The sequence below is a fragment of the Pinus tabuliformis genome, chromosome 7 (assembly GCF_031772625.1).
Source record: "Pinus tabuliformis cultivar Carrire ecotype Pingquan chromosome 7, CPIR1, whole genome shotgun sequence".
NCBI lineage: Eukaryota > Viridiplantae > Streptophyta > Pinopsida > Pinales > Pinaceae > Pinus > Pinus tabuliformis.
This window is the reverse complement of record NC_142293.1, coordinates 774,969,985-774,975,391: the sequence shown is the minus strand read 5'-3', so window position 1 is coordinate 774,975,391 and position 5,407 is coordinate 774,969,985.

The window sequence follows — 5,407 nt, the reverse complement described above, 5'->3', positions numbered from 1 at the left end:
ACTTTTCGAATGCAATTAGAAAAAGTTACGAGGCTCTTGGCCTTCTAGGGTATACCATCAGGATGATGTCATGTCAACGTCAACTGAGTCATATTTTGATCTGTGATCAATCCTAGTGTTAACAATATATCGGCCCTTAGGGTACCTGAAAAATCCAAAATTGCCTATCACTTGTCCACCTCCCAATAAGCAATTGCTAACATCATCTCTAGCCAATGATACATTGTCAAGCATGGGGTTGAAAGAGAAAGAAGGTCCCTATACTCTTTGTTGTGCATAACTCTTCTGTAAATGGTCTAATCCTAGATCCTTCAAGAATTGATTTAGCAAAGTGTCACAGGGATCTGGGGTCGCGGGGTCTAGGCCTTCAATTTCTATGACAGGATTTTGTCAATAGACACCCCCAATTCTGACAGTTGACGAATTTCTGGTCTCTGGTCCCCAAAGCTTCTCACAATTTATTTTATGACAAATCGCGAGATTCTGGGGTTCTAGGGCTTTGAATCTCACAAGCTCCACTTTGACTATCCTCATCTTTTGATTCCAGTGGCCAATTTAATACTTGTTCATATTGTTAGCAAGCTCTTCCCAAGCACTTTCTAATTGAGTGGGTTTGTCGTGGCCTTTGAGCGCATTCGTTTCTCTGAAAACAAGTCCAATCTATGCTATGCTTTTCACCCCACTACTTTGGTATGTGGAACTTAATAAAAATGAAAAGGAGAGTACAACATCGACTCCAACTGGGGACAATGTCTTGTGGGAAAGGTACTGAGAACCTGCAAACTAGTATCCTTTGTTGGGCATGGAGTCAAAATATACATCTAAAACTGAAAATGAGATAAACACCCTAATATTTACAATGACACAATGGTATTTACAATGGAAGTGGGTACCTAATTTCAATATTGAAAATAGTTCTTGAAGAATTGCCCAATTACAAGCAACTCAAGCACTTCGCCCTCTAGATTTTCCAGTAGGATTGTATTATTACCTTTAGTTTCGACTACTTTGAACGGTCCAAACCACAAGGGGTAAAAATTTCCATGCTAACCTTTGCCTTCTCTTTTGACATACCACATGAGCACAAGATCCCCCAGCTAGAAAACTCTATCCTTAGTCTTTCTATCAAGCAGGGTCTTCATCTTATCCTGGTATTTGAGTAGATTCTGACTCACCCATACTTGTCTTCCGATGTTAGACTTGAGGATGAGTTAAAAAATAGGAGGGGACATATGTTGGGCCATAATTGTGTGATGTACCTATCATGCTTCAAGGTCAATCCAAATCAGTTCACAACTTCATTTGTGAACTAAACGATATAGAGATTCGTTGCCATGTCACTTAGAAACATACATCAAAGATATATTGTCTCTCTTCCATACAAAATTTTACAGGCTTCACAACCATGTCAAGACTAGGTTATCCCTATCAATGATATCTTAATCATTAAAAGTACTGACATCAAGAAGCATTTCCATTATCAAACAAGATCACTACCTTATCAACTAAGGTTACGGCCGTAAAGTATATTGTCATATGTGCAAGGTTACAACCATTATATGATTCATGTCATCAAGATAGTAAGTTTATTGTCATCATAAATCACAAGATGATCACTATATAATAATAAATGTTTATCATATATACTATAGAAGAACATTGTCAAATTCCTCAAGGAATACCTCTGTCATATGTACTGTAGAAGAACATTGTTACCATTTATCATAAGAGTCACTGTTAACATAGAGTAAGGTCGTTATCATCATTGATATCCCTGTCATGTCCATCAAAGGTACTACCACTATAGGTCACAATTATGTTCAAAATCACAGTCACATAAGGTTACTATTATGCCAATTTTATTATTATATAAAAAATATCTTTGTTTTTCATACAATTGCCATAGATTGCACTTATTTTAATATCAAAGTCATATAACAAGAATCAAACAACAAAATGTGTCCCTTAAGAATGCAAACCAATGTTATATATATTTGAGCCATGTTAGTTGTTGCGAGCCACTATAATAGTGCAAACCATAAAGAAATATAATGCGAGCTTCAGATCTAGTCCACAGAAATTCCATACAAACATTGTTTATGCTATATACGAAATTCTGTGCCATATGAATTTTCCCTTTCCATACGTAATTCTCCACTGAAACGTAATATGTTGCGAGAGAGTATCGAACCACAAAAATTAAAATATATATTTCTGCCCCAAATATGTGTGCGAACTTATTCGTGGGTCTTGGAACCATGAGTGATAGGATATTTTTATATGAATCGATGAGGTACCTTTTATTGAGACACTGACTTTAGGATTTAGGAGGGAACCATAAAAATTTGAATTCGATCACAAGTAATTAAATATAATTTATTTTCTCTTGAGCCTTAATAATATTTTTCCCAAAAATGATTTCCCTCATTAGATAATAATAATTTTTTTCTTCGACAATAATAATAATTTGAATTCTTTATTTTTACCATCTTTTTTCTGACATATCATCTAGTGAAGCTGGAAAAGATCACCAAACCCAAAATTTTGGGAGGTTGGGGTGTTCTAAATTTGAAGATTTTTGGATGGGCTCTTATTTTAAAGTCTTTATGGAGAGGCATCAACAGTAAAGGCATATGGGGGAAGCTGATTTGATCTAAATACATGTTGAATAAGGAGTTTTCCTTTTGGTTAAGACAAGGAGCGATAGGGAAAAAAGGTGGCTCATAGATTTGGAACAACTTTAGAAGGGTCAAGAACATACTATTTCAAAATATCTCATGGTTCTTTGGATCGGGCAACAAAATTTTGCTGGGAAAAGATTGCATTATAGGAGTAGGTGAGAGGCCACCAGGGACAGTGGAATTGATTCAACATCTGAACAGAAGAGGCATTTTTGTTCTCAGTCAGTTGATCAGTGCTTGGAATGGCAGCATTCCAATTTGGCTTGACTCCTCCCAACTGAATCTTGTTGATCAGTATAAACAGGATTGGCTACAGTTTGTTAAAACTCTAAAGGAGGCAGGGATATGTTATGATAGAAAAGGGGACTGTATTGCATGGGCTGGAAAAAAGAAGAGTACAGGAGAAATAGAGGTGGCGGACTGTTATCTCAAAATATGCCAGAAGGAAGTTCAAAATATAGAATATTGTTGGTTTTATAGCTTCTGGCAAATTAATGTCCCAATAAAAATTGTAATTTTCCTATGGCTAATGTGGCGAAACAAGAATCTCACATGGACAAACTTACAAAAGAAGAACCACCATGGTCCTGGGATATGCTATCTGTGCAGGCAAAATTCAGAGGATAATGATCACCTATTTTTACACTGTCACAAATCTGTTAATATCTGGAAACATTTCACCAGTAAGCTACAGATTCCTTTTATTCAGTTTAACACAATAGAGGAGTGCTTAAAATGGTGGAGCAATCAGAGTAAATGCAGGAGGTTGCTCACTTTGGTTGTATTCTGGGAAATTTGGAAAAGTAGGAACCAACTGATTTTTGGTTCATTTAGAGGAGGGGAAAACATAATATATGATCTCATAGAGCAGTGGGTTGTAGCAGATCAGAATGTAGATAGCAAGGAAAAAGAAAAGAAAGAGAAGGGGAACTTTCAGATCAACAATTACCCAATGGGGTTTTTTGACGGGGCAGCTCAAGGAGGAAGATGTGGGAGCAGTTTCTGCTTAAAGATGTCAGAAGAACAAGAGTTCTAGGTACACTGGTATGGGGGAGAAGGAACAAGCATGAAGGCAGAAGCTGTTGCTCTATGGGGCTTATTATGGTTTATTAAGTTTTTGGATATCCCTCGAGTACAAATTTTTGGGGATTCCAAATGCTTAATAGATCATGTAAATGGAAAGAACAATATCCAACAAGTCTCCCTACAAGGCTGGATGAGACGGATAAAAAACATATGGAATTCCTTTCAGAACCCATCCATTCAGCACATCAACAGGACACATAACAAAATAACGAATGATTTATCGAAGAAAGGACTAATAGCCACAGAAGAAGATATGTATATCATGATCAAAATGGGAGAAGATGAGACAGAAGTAGAAAGTCTAAAGCTATTGGGATAGGACACTGAAGACTGTATAAAAAAGGCAGAACTCCAATGCAGATAAGTTCATAAAAAGCCCTGTTTCTTTTTGTTTTTGTTTAAAATTTTGTACAAATTTTGTTTCAGCTACTATAAAGAAAACACATGTGGAATGCCTACTGTATGGTAGTGATTTTTAGAATATGTAAATGTCCTGAGACATATCTAGAGCTTATAGCATCTCTTTGAAATTCTGTGATATATTTGCAATTATGCCAGAGAGAATTTAGTTCCACAATTGTTGCAAATTGTAATCTACAGTTCAGTTGTATGTATGTAGAATATTTTCTACCCCATGTAGTCATGTTGTGGATACCATAGGGCTTATGAGGACAATTTGTCCTTCATAATTATGTACTGTTTTTAACATAATATAAAACAGACGGTTTTTTCTTTCTGAAAAATAAATCCTTTTTTAGAGCACGATGGGCTTTCCTTCTAGGCAAAAGGGTTTCGTATTATAAATTCATCCCATTTCTACCCAAATTTCAGCACAAACATTTATGGTTCAATGGATTCAGGGTTGTTATATAACTAATGAGTTAGTTGTGAGGGTGGAATGATGCAGTGATTAGGCATGATTAATGTCTTGACAAGATGAACCTAAGAACTTTTTGGGCATTGCATTAATGGATTGGGTTGATTGTAATAATGTTATTGTGGAGTTGAACTCATTCACCATTGTATTTTTGAGGTTGAGCATACATAATTTTAGGGTTTAAGAGAGCTTTTCTAGACCTTTGTCTACCATGGACAAGAGGAACAATTGTGATAGTTGTAATTTATTTTTATGGATAATAGGTATGTCTAACACAATTTCCCATGTTCATGTATTTTGATGTTGTAATTACGATTCATCATTGTCATTTATGTATTTAGAATAAGTGTGTCTTTAATAATTCGTATGTTACCAAGCTTGGAATTGTAAAAGTGTCAACACATTTTCTTTTTGGTGTAAATGAGAGAATCATAGAAGTGTGAAAGAGGTGGATCTTAGCCTAAATTTCCTAAAGGTGAAGCTAGAAACATCCTGTCTTAAAATTTATTTATGTTGTGTGCCCTTTAATCAAGCTCAACTCTAACATAGGGATCAATATAAAAAGGGCAAGCAAATACCACAAAAGTGTAGGATGTCACCATTTCTACATCATTTACTTCTAATGTGAGAATAGTATTGGATGCCTCTTTCACATAAAAGACCATAATTTTTGTCTTTACATTGTTGAAATGAACACCATGGTTATCACATAATAAGATCAAAGTGTCCAAACGTTTTTGGAGACCTACAATTGCATGAGATT